This window comes from Lissotriton helveticus (genome assembly GCF_964261635.1).
Source record: "Lissotriton helveticus chromosome 1_1 unlocalized genomic scaffold, aLisHel1.1 SUPER_1_unloc_26, whole genome shotgun sequence".
Classification (NCBI taxonomy): domain Eukaryota; kingdom Metazoa; phylum Chordata; class Amphibia; order Caudata; family Salamandridae; genus Lissotriton; species Lissotriton helveticus.
The window spans coordinates 610285-625354 of NW_027611666.1; the positions used below are offsets into that span (position 1 = coordinate 610285).

The 15070-nt window shown below is 47.7% G+C and overlaps 1 protein-coding gene across 1 annotated transcript in view; it reads right to left on the minus strand.

The window, feature by feature from the left end:
• LOC144805809 (uncharacterized) overlaps nt 1-15070 on the minus strand; it is a 69226-nt gene that overhangs the window by 34269 nt on the left and 19887 nt on the right. Inside the window, exon 3 of the mRNA XM_078672287.1 lies at nt 10622-10686. The gene's annotated coding sequence lies outside the window, so the exon portion shown is untranslated. The remainder of the gene's footprint in view (nt 1-10621; nt 10687-15070) is intronic.

The following is a 15070-nucleotide window of genomic DNA, read 5'->3' on the forward strand; positions in this document are numbered from 1 at the left end:
TAATGAATTTGGCCGATATCGATATGTTATTTGGGAACGTTGTTCCACAGCCGTTATGGGGAAAAATTCGTCATGTAGATCATGACCAGGAATTAGGTGACACGTGGGCTAATATTACTGCTGCAGACGCACGACAAGTTGGTGGTGCTAAGCCTGAGCCTCTGATAGCGGAACTACCTGGTAGAATAGTAGATTACATGAAAACGATAATGCCTGCAATACGTGTAAATTGGGATAAGTTATCTGCATGCAAGCAAAAGAAAGAAGAAACTGTGTCAGACTTCTTCACCAGATTTAAAGAAACATTCATTGACCACAGCGGTCAAGATATGACCACAGAAGGTGGTCAGAGATTGTTTGTCGATAAATTTGTGCACAATCTACTTCCAGACTTGTGTAGGAAATTAAAAGATTCGGAAAGTTCTTGGGCAGTCTCATCTTCAGCCCAGATATTAGCTACCGCACAGTACTACGAGAATAGAGACAAAGATGAGAAAGATAAAGTAGAAAAGAAAACTAGAGAACTCAAAACGAAGGTTTTGCTACAGCAAGCCTATCCGCCACGTGGTGGTGGTAATAAAAATAATAATGGTCCGAATCCCTACCAGAACACTTTTCAGCAGCCTCAGAGAAACTTGCAGAGATTCGATTACAATCAAAACCGCGTAGGTCCCAACCAGTGTTTATACTGCAAACAAGAGGGTCATTACAAATATGACTGTCCTGCCCTACCACAACGTGCAAATGGGATTTCTGGCGTAAGAGGTCGTGGTAGTCAGCAAGCGCCTAGAGGTAGAGGGCGTGGAAACGCCCCTCAGGACGCACGTCCCCTTCCACCACAAAACTCTATGAACAGGTTTGACCAGCAAAATAACGTATCTGACAGGACAGCTCAATACTACGTTGATGAGTATTACACAGAAAATGAGCAGTGGGAGAATAATGATTGCTAGGACAGCCTTAGACAAGGAGAGGGAGTTGTTTCAGTTCCAGTAGATCAGAGTGGACCTTACGTTGAGGTGATTACATCGGGTGTGTCAGAACCTTTTCTGTTGGATACTGGTGCTACAAAGAGTTCTATTATGCACTCCAAACTCCCTGGCGCACCTTTGTCTGGCGAAATGAACGTTTCCGTAGGTTTTTCTGGCGCCCCGGTTAGAAATCCGATTTCTGACCCTTTATCTCTTTCTGTTGGTCCTTGTGAATTCGAAGCACCCCTTATTTTGACAACAGGTTGTGGTGAAAATTTGCTAGGATTAGATTTGCTAAAAAGATTGTATGCGACTTTGTACTGTTCTCCCTCAGGAGTACAACTTACTTTAGGTAAGAAAGTGGTTTCTCCCATGTATTTGTCGAGAAATGCACTTCCAGCAGAATTGGCACTTCTACCAGATATTCTTTGGGCTACTGGTCCGAATGATGTAGGTCTTTTAGAAATTCCACCATATGTTGTAACATTAAAACCGAATGTCAAAATGCCACGAATTCCCCAATACAGAATATCCAATAAGGGCGAAAAAGCTTTGCTGGCGATTGTTTACGAGTTGATTGAAAAAGACGTAATTGAAGAAACACGAGGCAATGTTTGCAATAGTCCTGTTCTGCCTGTTTTAAAACGAACTGACCCTTCTCAGCCACCTGTGTATAGATTCGTGATTGATCTTAGGGAAGTAAATAAGATAGTGGTGCCACAATTCCCAGTTGTCTCCGACATTACAACATTATTGACTATGATTCCAGCCTCTGCATCCTGGTTTTCGGTGATTGACCTGAAGAATGCTTTCTTCAGTATCCCGATTGCTGAGGAAAGCAGGGATATTTTTTCCTTCAGTTTAGGTGGTCGCAGCTTCCGCTTTAAACGCGCCCCTCAAGGCTACTGTGAAAGCCCCTCAATATATAGTCAAGCTCTGAAAAGTCAGCTTGACGCAATGGTTTTGCCCAAAGGTTCCACTCTCGTACAGTACGTAGACGATTTGCTCATCGCTGCGGATACTGAGAAAACCTGTAAAATGGCCACGTTGACATTACTGCGTCATCTATGTGATCTGCACCACAAGGTGTCACTTTCCAAGCTCCAATATTGCCGACAAGAAGTGACCTACTTAGGTCATCTCTTATCGAAGGAGGGAAGGAAACTGACCCCAGAAAGAATTCAGGCAATAGCTAAATTGAATGTGCCAAGAACGCAGAGAGAAGTACGCGCTTTCTTGGGCATTACATCGTACTGTAGACAGTGGATTCCAAATTTTTCGTTATTAGCCAAACCCTTATTGGCACTAACGTGTACAAATACACCCAATCCCATTCCTTGGTCGGAAGAATGTCAGAAAAGTTTTTTTGAATTACGCACAGCATTATGTTCGGCCCCTGTGTTAGGTAACCCCAACTACAGTAAGCCTTTTACATTATATGTCCACGAGAAGGAGGGCTGTGCATTGTCTGTGCTGACTCAGTTATACGGAGATAGACAGCGGCCATGCGCCTATTTTTCGTCAACTTTGGATCCGGTAGCACGAGCATTGCCAAGTTGTTTAAGGGCCACAGCAGCAGCAGCTGTTTCTATTCGACAGTCTGCAGGTCTAGTAATGAATAATACACTAATCGTGATGGTCCCGCATGCAGTAGACACGTTGTTAAATAGGACCAAGACACAGCACTTAACTAGTGCTCGACTGTCCAGTTATGAATTGACGCTACTAGCGAGCCATGTGCACATAAAAAGGTGCAGTACCTTGAACATAGCCACATTGTTACCAATTACAGAGGAATCGGATGCTTCAGAACAGCACAATTGTTTCCTCAGAACAGAGGAAGAGACGAAAGGGAGAGTTGATTTATCCGACACTCCTCTTGCTGAATGTGATGGTACATTATGGGTGGATGGTTCATGCTTTAAACTCCCAAATGGTAACGTGACTACAGCATATGCTGTCACAACTTTGCACACAATCGTTGAAACTGCGCGAATACCACATGGTTCAGCTCAAGCCGCTGAACTCGTGGCACTGACGAGAGCATGTGTGTTATCCAAAGGAATGAAAGTGACTGTCTATACCGACAGTCAGTATGCTTTTGGAGTGGCTCACAGTTTTGGACGATTGTGGAGAGAACGTGGGTTCCTAACTTCGCATGGAGCTAAGATTCAGCATGGTCAGTTGGTGAATGAGCTTCTTGAATCACTGACGTTGCCCCTGAAAGTAGCGATCGTGAAATGTAGTGCACACAAGAAAGTGATTGATGATGTTGGTCGTGGAAATGCATTTGCTGATGAAACTGCTAAGGAAACTGCAAAGAATATGATGAGCCGAATGTATGTTGCGAGCCCAAAAAGATGGACGGGTGATGTTGGAATATGTGAAGACACGATAGAAAGTGTGAAGTCCATCCAAGCTGAGGCCACGGAGAAAGAGTTAAGCATGTGGAGAGAAAGTACAGGGAGAATGGATGCAAATGGTTGTTGGATTGAATCGACAAAGCAACAGAGATGGTTGTTACCCGATGCATATGTGCCTGCAGTGGTTACAATGGCTCATGGGATGGCCCATATCAGCGCGAAAGGGATTTGCGAGTTGTTGGCCCCAGTGTGGAAGGATTCAGGGATTCCCAAGTGTGCAGAGAATGTTGTCAAGAATTGCATGGTATGTCTGAAGCACAATCCTGGTAGGGGAACCCCAACTCCAGCTGGTCATTTTGCACCTCCTACGTATCCGTTCGAGGTTTTGCTGCTAGATTTCATACACATGGAGAGGTGCAACAACTTAAAATATGTGCTCGTGGTTGTTTGTGCCTTCTCAAGATGGGTAGAAGCCTATCCCCTAAGGGACAATACTGCCTTGTCCACAGCGAAAGCCCTTGTGAAAGAGTTCTTCCCCAGGTTCGGAATGCCTAGAATGGTCTGGTCGGACAACGGAAGTGAATTTGTGGGTTGTGTGATGAAAAGAGTGTGTGAAGGGCTAGGCATTAGGCAGAAGTTCCACGCTGCAAATCACCCCCAATCAGCTGGATTAGTGGAATGTTACAATGGCACGCTTAAACTTAAATTGGCCAAAATCCAAGCGAGCACAGGTCTTAAATGGCCTGACGCTCTACCCTTAGCACTCCTATCCACCAGAATGACTGTGCATTCGCGAATGAAACTCAGCCCCTATGAAATAATCTTTGGTCGGCCAGCCAAACATATGGGGAGTGCCTAGGCCCACGAAGTTTAGCGAGCTGCAACACCCCATTTTGCTTGACTATTTGTATGAATTGACGGCTAAATTGCATGTTTTATATCAACAGGTCCACAACACCTTGCCTCCGGTCTCTGAGACACCGGGTCACTCCATTGACCCCGGTTCCTGGGTGCTTGTCCGCAATTTCCAAAGAACAAGAAACGACCAGCCCAGATGGACCGGGCCTCACCTCGTCCTCCTGTCTACAAGGTCGACTGTTAGAGTGGAGGGGAAGGCCAATTGGGTCCACGGGATCCATTGTAAGAAAATACCCTTCCCTCTGCCACATGACCAATGGGTCCGAAAAGGAGGCACTGACTCAGAGCGCACAACTGATGAACGTGTGAAAGAAGCCAATCCTGATTGCGAAAGTGGGAACATTTTTTCAGAAACTGCGCCACCACCAGAACAATTGAACTCTGTGGAACCTGAGCTACTATTTCTGGACCAGACAGTACCCGGGAAAAGACACTACCATTTGCGACCAAGAAAAACAGACTAAAGTAAAAGTGATTTATTTTATGATCCGAGAGAAAAACCTGTGGACTAATAAAAATGTGTGTTTTTCCCCAAATCCTATTTTTGAAAGTGCAGATTCTCCCATCTAGGTAACTTGCTTATTTTTGTTTTTTTCGAACCGCCATCCGGGTTCCGCTGCTAGGGTCGCGGTTGATTAAAGACTTTTGGGTGCAGCTGACGACGATAGGTCGCTGGTTCCAGTTGGTCCAAGGGAGCTACCCTAGACTGACGGAAGCATCCTTTAGCAGAAACAACCTACCGCCGCGGGCAGCACCTTAGAGAGGATGGAGTTTCCTGATGTGGAGAGACCTGCCAAACAAATGAACTTTAAGCAGAGACTTTTGAAAACAATAAGGAAGAAATTTTTTATAATAATGTGTATTTTTATGCTATTTAGCGTAATGGTCTTTTTGATAAGCTATGTTTTATTCTCTTTTCATGTGACATTTGCGCCCACTACATCACCCATACCTCCTCCTACTGTTTCCTCTCATTCTTTCCACCCTTTGCCTGACCACGAATCAAATAGGAGATTAGAGTTCATTAATAACTCCTTCGTTCAGTTATTACACCAACACCAACTTGTAATGAACACAACCAACTGTTGGGTGTGTGGTCTCATGCCCCACACCACGGATAGAGGTATCCCCTATTTGGTCCTGCCATTTAGTCGCAATGGGTCAGTATGGGCATATAGGACAATATTCATATATGCACGAGAAATCCAACCCCTACGTTCTGTAAAAGACAACCTCAAGACTAGCGCCCTAGTCAAGGGTATAGTTGACATGATCAAGGAAGTAACTTCTTACGAAGATACCCCGGATGATGAAATACTTGCATATGTAGGTTGGAATGTGACCGGATATGGCACTACATTAAGTGAGAAACAGCAAGCCAAGAGATCGTCCCCTATCTGGATCGTACCCCATCAAGGTCACCTGTGTCTGCAAGGTATTGGTAGGAATCCCAGAGCTCAGCTAGGGAAGAGTGTCTGCACAGAAACGTACGTTTTTGGATCCCAGACTTCCCCTGCCTTTTTAGCCGCTAAGGGTACTTATTTCATCTGCCATGATAGAGCCTATACATGGTTGCCCCCTGACTTCTCGGGCTCATGTTTTGTTTCATTCCTGTTACCTCCCACCTACACAGCAGCGGCAGATTACCATCGGACAAGGGTAGTTAGAGGTGTTTTGAGTAAAGAAGACACTGCAGGTCAAGAATTTGGTGACTTTGCAATGGGTGTTCTGCCGTTCTGGGGAGCCATGGCTAACAGCAGAAACATAAGGCAATTGACAAGGGTAGTTGAATCCACCGTTATTGAAACTGCTGGTGCCCTTAGTAACCTGACTGCTGAGCTCCAGTCGGTTCGACTGATGACCCTTCAGAACCGGGTCGCTTTGGATGTAATACTTGCGGACCGAGGTGGAGTATGCAAATTGATCCAGTCCAGTTGTTGCATTTTTATTCCAGATAATGCTCCAACAGTATACGGGGCCATCTCCAAACTACATAAAATCTCTGAATCTATCCATGTGGATAAAGGAGACTGGTCATTAATGGGATGGTTCTGGGGACTGATATCTGCCTGGGGATGGAAAATTCTGATGGTCATTGGGATGGTCTTAGCCATTCTTTTCCTGTTTTGTCTATGCATACAGTGTGCTCCTGCAATATGTGGCCTCTGTGTTACATCATGTGTAAGGAAGCCTGTGTCAAGACATGAGCTCAGCACTAGAATGATGTTGCAGCAACATCTCAATGACTTTAGGAATATAGATCTGGACTCAGATTAACATGAGGATAGATTAATTGCCTATATAAGGGCAAAAGGAGGGTCTGTGGTTCTGAAAAATCCGGATTCATATAATAGTACTGGACTCGAGAATAAAAACTTTGTCGAAACAGGACGAATTTGGTATCAAAAGACCGAGAATGACGAGTACATCAAGTACATGTATTTTCGGCGTATTCGAGTGACGATTTCACCTCGAAATCGTCATTTACCTTCTAAACCCTTAGCTGCATGTTGCCCTTTACATAGGCCTTAATCCAGTTGAATTTGATTCCACAAGGACACATACTCCTTAATCGACTTCTCTCTGACCCCAGTATAAGTTAGAACCATTGCCCCAGGCCGAACTCGTTAGGTCAGTTCCCTCCCAGTGGCCGAGCAAGATAGCATCTAGGCCCAACCAGCCATAAAACCATTTCAGCGCGCACACCTGCCATATCTCGCTCACATCTTTCTCCACTCCTTTTCCTCACTTGCTTTATGACGGGGAGGTGACCATTTTTATTAGGGGTCCAGCGATATCTGATGAAATGTTGGGCCTTGCCGGATGATTTGTTATGGGCCGCACGACGTGAAATATGTACATGTCATCATGACTCTGCTTTTCTTTTGTAATCAGTAACCATAAATGAAATACCACGAATCCAAGGAATGTTTTGCCCAAGGCTGAATATTGTGTATAAGAAGAGAAGCCTAACTTCGTGAAAGTGTGCAGTCTCCTGAATATACTGGTATTGTACTTCTAGGACCCTGTCACCTTGGTTGCAGCCAATAAACTAATCTTTGACTTCACCTGGAAGACTCTGAAGTTTCTGTAGGTCTGACTCAGGAGAACCCGAGGTCTCTGGGTGTTGATCCCCTGGCACCGCTGGGTTACCGGTTCTGTAGGTTCGGTACCGGTTCTTAAAAACCCAGTACCTCAACTCCAGCACAGGCCAGGCTTGGCGGGTGCAGAGTATGCAGGGTTCGCGGTTCCGGGCTGATGCCAGGGCTTGTTACTTGCTTTGAGCAGTACCACGGCTCGTGGGAGACCCAGGTAGTCAGAGTCACAAGGCAGTCAGGTCCTCTGGGGTTTTTGAGGTTCCTGACCACTGGAGACGCCGAGGTTTAGCAGGAGCAGGTTCGAGGGTCGACAGGCCGGTAAGGCTGGGTCAAATCAGTTGGTGTCTTCCTCTTTTTAACAGCTGCATGGCAGGTCTTCTTGTTTCTTGTTCTTCTTTCTTGTTTCATAATCTGGATCTGGGGAAGAAAGGTTCAGGGTGCCCCTAAATACTAAATTTAAGGGCATTACAGGTAGGGCAAGGGCAGGGACTAATGGGTCGCTGTCCTGGGGTGGGTACACCCCCTAGCCTGCTCCTCTCCAGTGGGAGGGGGGCAGGAGCCTAGCTGTGATTGGGCAGGTCTCCCCATCTTCAAGATGGCCGGAGCCCGGGGTCGTGCATCACCTCTCCTCTCCCACCTGAGGGGTGGAGTTGGCACAGGCTGGCGCACCCCCGTTCCTGACGTAGGGTTTTCCACCAGTCTTCCCGCCAGAGTGTAGGTTAGAACTGGTGGGGGCCAGTTGCTCAGTACATCAAGTGGTCTGAAGAAGCACACAAAGGCGGAATGCCTTTGAAGCTTCCCCTGCCCATCCTGGGGGAGGAGGCTTGGTACCTCGTCCCAGGATGTGCATTGTTGCAGGCCCAGGAGAGCGGGGGCTCTCCGCCCAGGGGTCCAGCAAAATGTCTGCTGTGTGGCAGCCTAGGCAGCCTGTCAGACAAGACGTGGATTGTAGGTTAGGTTTCAGGGGGCATCTCTAAGATGCCCTCTGTAGTGCATTTTAGGTTTAAATTTGTTTTATTGGTCTCAGAGAAAAACAAATACAGTGCAATGCATTGTTGAGTCCATGAAAACATGCAAATGACAGACTGAAGTAACCACTGGGCATGAAGTTGCGCATACCCTGCAAGGGCTGTCAGGCCCCACCAAGGGCACCAAGACGCATTTAGTGTTCTATCCAGGCAATTATTTTGTTAAAGTCCTGATGATGATCCCATTTAATTAGAGCGCCGTATCGAAACGTCGACCTTTCTTAGCAGATGTACTGTTGACCATTGGTATTATTGTATGTATTTTCTGATCTGGGAAACATTGTTATATCTTTTGATCCTTACAGTGCCCAGACCGCTCACTTCTCTGTTGCCTGAAGTATTTCTCTCTTATTTCCTTTATTTCTTTCCTTCTATTTTCAACCTTTTATGAATGGCGCAGGACTGTGCTTCACAGCAAAAATTGTTTGTTGTAAAAATGTATTTAAAAACCAAAAAGATTTGAATTAACCTATAATAAAACTCCCTGCCCGGCTGGGCAAGGAAAACGTATAGTAGCCTATTGTGGTCTATACAATAGAATTACGCTATCTTTTTAAGCAATGTACTTTCATATAATACATAAGTGCATTCTGGGGGTTGTAGTATCCATTACTTCACTAAAGACAGTGGTTTAAAAAAGAAACTCCATGCTTGGAGGAGATGTGTGCCTTTGTCATGAGCCATCTGGGGCTCAATAATAACTCCAGATACTTTTCAAAAACTCGGATTATGAGCGCTTAAAATAAAATTATATGTCTGAAAAGGAGTATCTCTGGGCGGTGAGAGCAGCGGCTGAGGCATTCCACACTCCTCCTACCCAGAGGACAAGTCTCTCCTCCTACCCCAACATAGCACGTTTCATAACAACACAGGACAGAGCTCACCTCCTTTGCATCACCCCACTAGGACAAGACAGGCCTCTCCTCCTAGCCGCGCAGGACAGGCTTCACCTCCTCTGCATTCCCCTGGACAGGCCTCAGCTCCTCTGCACCCCTGGACAGGATTCGTCTCCTCTGCATCCCCTGGACAGGCCTCACCTCCTCTGCACCCCCTTGGACAGGCCTCACCTCCACTGTAACCCCTGGACAGGCCTCGCCTCATTTGCACCCCTGGACAGGCTTCATCTCCTCTGCACCCCGTTGACAGGCATCACTTTCCCTGCACCCCCTGGACAGGCATCACTTCATCTTCACCCCCTGGACAAGCCTCACCTCCTCTGAACTCCCCTGGACAGGCCTCACCTGCTCTGCATCCCTTCGACAGGCCTCATCTCAACTGCGCCCCCTGTACACACCTCACCTCCTCTGCACACCCTGGACAGACATCGCCTCCTCTGCACCCCTTGGACAGGCCTCACCTCCTCTGCACCCCCTGCACACACCTCACCTCCTCTGCACCCCCATGGACAGGCCTCACTTCCTCTGCACACCCTGGATAGGCCTCAACTACTCTGCACACCCTGGACAGGCCTCACCTCCTCTGCACCCGCTTGGACAGGCCTCACCTCCACTGCACCCCAAGCCCAGGACAGGCCTCAACTCCTTTGTACTCCCCTGGACAGGCCTCACCTCCTCTGCACCCCTTTGGACAGGATTCACCTCCTCTGCACCCCCTTGGGCAGGCCTCACCTCCTCTGCACCCCCTTGACAGGCCTCACCTCGTCTGCACCCCTCCTGGATAGGCTGCACCCCCAGCCCAGGACAGGCCTCAACTCCTCTGCACCCCCTGAACAGGTCTCACCCCTCTCAGCACAGTACAGGTCTCACCTCTTCTGTACCCCCTGGACAGGTGTCAGGGTGCAGGAAAAAGGAATCAAAGCTCTTCTTTGTTCAGCAGTATCTGCCATTGAACCGGCATTGCAAAGATTACCCGCTCGCAAAAGGTCGCGGGTGATTATAGCGTGGAAACGGGCATTCTCCCCGGTACTACCAACAGGGAGGACCGTGGTGCAAGTTGGTGGTCTAGTCCTGAGCTCGTGTACACAGGCACGAGGTCCAGACTAGCTGGGAAGTGCGCCGGTTGATTTTAGAACCGAGGCACTTCACCAACTGATTTTCAGAGATTAGTCATGTTCTTTCTGTAGTCTAGTTAGATAGAAATAGTGCAGTTTTGTGCCAGGCTTAGGCGCAGGTTAGAGCGCTTCAGTGCGTCTGTTAGTTAGTTAGGTAATTTAGAACTAGAGAGAAATACAAATTTAAAGTAAATAAGAAAAAAGAAATATAAAGAGAAGAATTAATACTTACCCATTGAATACTTCAGTTCCTGATTTCTTCGTTGCTTGATTGACGGCGGAGGCTCCAGAAGGTTCCTAAGTGAGAAGTAAGAAAAATTCAGAAGATAAGAAAGTAAGGCAGAGAGTGAATGAACGAATGAGTGAAAAAGAATAAATTAACTCACAGAGTTAAAGAGTGCTAAAATGTTGTTTATAATGCAGGTTACCAAAGAATAAAATACTTATATTAAAGAATAGAAGAGGAACAAATGCCATAGGCACTCTGGGTAAGGAAATATATATATATATATATTATAGAGAGACAGAGAGCAAGAAAGTGGAGAAGGAACTGAAGGAAATTAGCAATGGTGTGCTTTTCTGTTACAGCGATTTCCACTCATGCTTGAAGATAGAGAGGGAGTAAGAAAGGCATAAAATGGAGTACGGCAGAAAGGAAGAAGAAGAGTGGAAGAGCCAGAAGGTCAGGCAGTCTCTTCTCTGTCCCATTCCCCTTTCCCCCGGCTGGGTTCACACAGAAACTAGTTAACTCTTCAGTTGGTGGCTGTGGGAAAACTAGGGGTGGAATTTGGAAAATCTCATCGTTCTGCTCCTGGGAGTGTTGGCACTGTGAGTAACCACGACCCTTGACAGAGCGAAGTGCCCACGTCAATACTCGCCTGAGCAGAATGGCTGAAGAGTTTGATTTAAAACATTTAGGAAATATTCTTAAGGAGATTCAAGAAGAGTTAATAGCAGTCAGAGAGGAAAATAAGGTAATCAAATTTGAAATGAAGGCTCACATTTTCTTAACTCAGTGCTCGTTGTACTTCATGTGTCGGCCCACTGTCTTCCCAGTACACAATCTCGTATAGCATTCATCTAGTCGTATCTCAATGGGGACGCAGCCTGTGGTCAATGCCCCTGGTCACCCAAGACTCACCAATTTTATATTACTTTGAGGAGTTCAAGAAAGAATTTTTGCGACTTTTTGATCGTCGGAAGGTGGCACAGGCTACGGATAATGAACTACTGGAGTTGAGGCAAGGGAATCGAGAGCTTGTCTTCACCTGGCCCAATTTAACAAACTTGTTGTAGAAACTGAATGGCCGGAGGCCAAAAGGGCAGCCTTGTTCTATCGGGGTTTGAAAGATGACTTAAAGGATACTTTATCACTGATCCCAAATTGCCCTACAGAAGTTTCAGCTTTGATTGATCTCGTTTTAGAGATAGACTATCGACTAATGGAAAGAAGGGGTGAAAGATGACGTGAATTTCGGCCCAGTGTACCACGATTTGACCGGGTCAGAGCAGAGGTTGTTAAATCTTGTGATAGAGAACATGGAGTTGAACCTATGCAAATTGGAACTATTAGAGGCCCCCTTTCCAAAGAAGAGAAAGAAAAGCGTCGACAGAATAATCTATGGCTTTATTGTGGTATTAGTGGACATTTTGTAAAGGAATGTCCCAAGAAGCCAAAAACCTTCAAGAAGGAAAACTCTCTGCACCACCAGTAGAAGGAGTTGGGCTGGTGGTTGCTAACAAGGATATAATTCGAATTTCTTATCAAGTGGCCAATACTCTACAATCTTCCACTCCACACCTCATTCTGACGATGACCCTAAGATTTCGAGACAGAGTTCTTTCAGGAGTGGCCATGATGCTGGACTCCGGTGCTACGGGGAACTTTTGTGACCTCAATATGCCTCGAAAATTGGTCTGACGGCATTACCTAAAAAGAGAAGTGAGGCAGTCGGGCTGTTGGCGGTAAAAATTCATCTTCCAGCCCAATAACCAGTCACACGGAAGTTGTGGAACTTGTTTCTGTCGAAGTTCAAAAGAAGGAGATTCAATTTAACTTGATTGATGCTCCTCAGTTTGGAATCATCCTGGGTTTGCCTTGGTTAACTGAACACAACCCAACAATTAACTGGAGTGATCGAACTGTGAAGTTCAACTCAAGTTATTGTTTGGAAAAATGCTTCGGAGAAAAGCGGAAAGAGCAAGATGGAAATCCAGCAGCTTTATTAAGCAAGCAAAAGATGATGGTGTGTGCGGTTCAAACTGTGAGTCTTACGGTAGAACATCAAGAGTTTGCTGAAGTTTTCAGTGAATCGGAATCAAAGAAGTTGCCCCCACATCGGTCGTATGACTGCAAAATCGATTTGGATCCTGGATCTAATCTTACTGAAGCTGAAAACCGTCATCTTAAAGATTAAATTTAGAAATACAGAGAAAACAGGTTCATACGACCATCATAGTCCCCCGTTTCTTCACCATTATTTTTCTTTCCGAAACGTGACAGAGATCTGAGAATGTGTATAGATTATCGTACCTTGAACAAGATTACAATAAAGAATCGTTATCCTCTTCCCTTGATTTTAGTTCTTCTAGATCATGGGTACTCACAAACTTTCTCTCGGGGGGCAAATTTATAGTGTGGTTTGTGGCCAAGGGCCGCTCCTGTGGGGGCGGGGGCAGTGGGGGAGGGGGACGTGTCTAAAGAAAAAAAACTGAGACCATGAGGTTGAACACAGGTCCCGGCAGCGGACGCTTTCGTCCACTGAGTCACCAGACCCAGCACACACACACACGCACACCTCTCTCTCTCTCGCTCTCTCCCCCTTACTCTGACTGTCTATCTCCCTCTCTCCCTCCCTCCCTTTGTCTCCCTATGTCTCCCTCCCTCTGTCTCCCTCTCTCTCTCTCCCTCTCTCTGCCTCCCTCTCTCCCTCTGTCTCCCTCCCTCTGTCTCCCTCCCTCTGTCTCTGTCTGTCTCCCTCCCTCCCTCTGTCTAACTCCCTCTCTCTGTCTCCCTCTGCCTGTCACCCTCTCTCAACCTCACTCTGTCTATCATCCTCTGTCTCCCTCCCTGTCCCCTTCCCTCAGTTTCCTTCCCTCTGTCTCACTCCCTCTGTCTCCCTCTCCCTGTCTCCCTCTCCCTGTCTCCCTCCTTCCTCTGTCTCCCTCCCCCTGTCTCCCTTCTCCCTCTGTCTTAAAGTCCTTGCACATTAACTGTTCTACTCTTATCTGCCACGATGCCCCAGGAGGATCCAAATATTTCCGTAGAGTGATTCCCCGAATATTCATGCCTGTCCTTTCATATAATACATAAGTGCATTCTTGGGGTTGTAGTATCCGTTACATTACTAAAGACAGTGGTTTAAAAAATAAACTCCATACTTGATGGAGATGTGTGCCTTTGTCATGAGCCATCTGGGGCTCAATAATAACTCGGGGTACTTTTCAAAAACTCGGATTATGAGCTCTTAAAATCAAATTATACGTCTGGAAAGGAGTAGCTCTGGGCAGTGAGGGCAGCGGCTGAGGCATTCCACACTCCTCCTACCCAGAGGACAAGCCAGGGCAGGCTTCTCCTCCTACCCCAACATGGCAGGTTTCATAACAGCACAGGACAGGCCTCACCTCCTTTGAATCACCCCACTAGGACAAGACAGGCCTCTCCTCCTACCCGCGCAGGACAGGCTTCATCTCCTCTGCATTCCCCTGGACAGACCTCAGCTCCTCTGCACCCCTGGACAGGATCCGCCTCCGCTGCACCCCCTGGACAGGCCTCATCTCCTCTTCACCCCTGGACAGGCCTCACCTCCTCTACACCCCCTGGACAGGCCTCACCTCCACTGTAACCCCAGGACAGGCCTCACCTCATTTGCACCCCTGGACAGGCCTCACCTCCTCTGCACCCCTGGACAGGCCTCACCTCCTCTACACCCCCTGGACAGGACTCACCTCCTCTGTACCCCCTGGACAGGCCTCACCTCCTCTGCACCCCTGGATAGGCCACACCTCCTCTGAATCCCTTGGACAGGACTCACCTCCACGGTATCCCCTGGACAGGCCTCACCTCCAATGTAACCCCTGGATAGGCCTCACCTCCTTTGCATCGCCCTCACCAGGACAAGACGGGCCTCGCCTCTTCTGCACCCCCCTGGACAGGCTTTACCTACTCTGTACCCCCTGGACATGCCGCACCTCCTCTGCACCCACTGGAAGGCCCCACTTCCACTGCACCTCTCAGGACAGGCATCACTTCCTCTGCACACCCTCTGGACAGGCTTCACCTCCTCTGCACCCCCTGGACAGGCATCGCTTCCTCTGCACCCCCTGGACAGGCATCACTTCATCTTCACCCCTGGACAGGCCTCACCTGCTCTGCATCCCTTGGACAGGCCTCATCTCAACTGCGCCGCCTGTACACACCTCACCTCCTCTGCACCCCCCTGGACAGGCCTCAACTCCTCTGCACACCCTGGACAGGCCTCACCTCCTCTGCACCCCTTGGACAGGCCTCCCCTCCTCTGCGCCCCCTTCACACACCTCATCTCCTCTGCACCCCCATGGACAGGCCTCACTTCCTCTGCACCCCTTGGACAGGCCTCAACTCCTCTGCACACCCTGGACAGGCCTCACCTTCTCTGCACCCGCTTGGACATGCCTCACGCCTCCGCACCCCTGGAGAGGC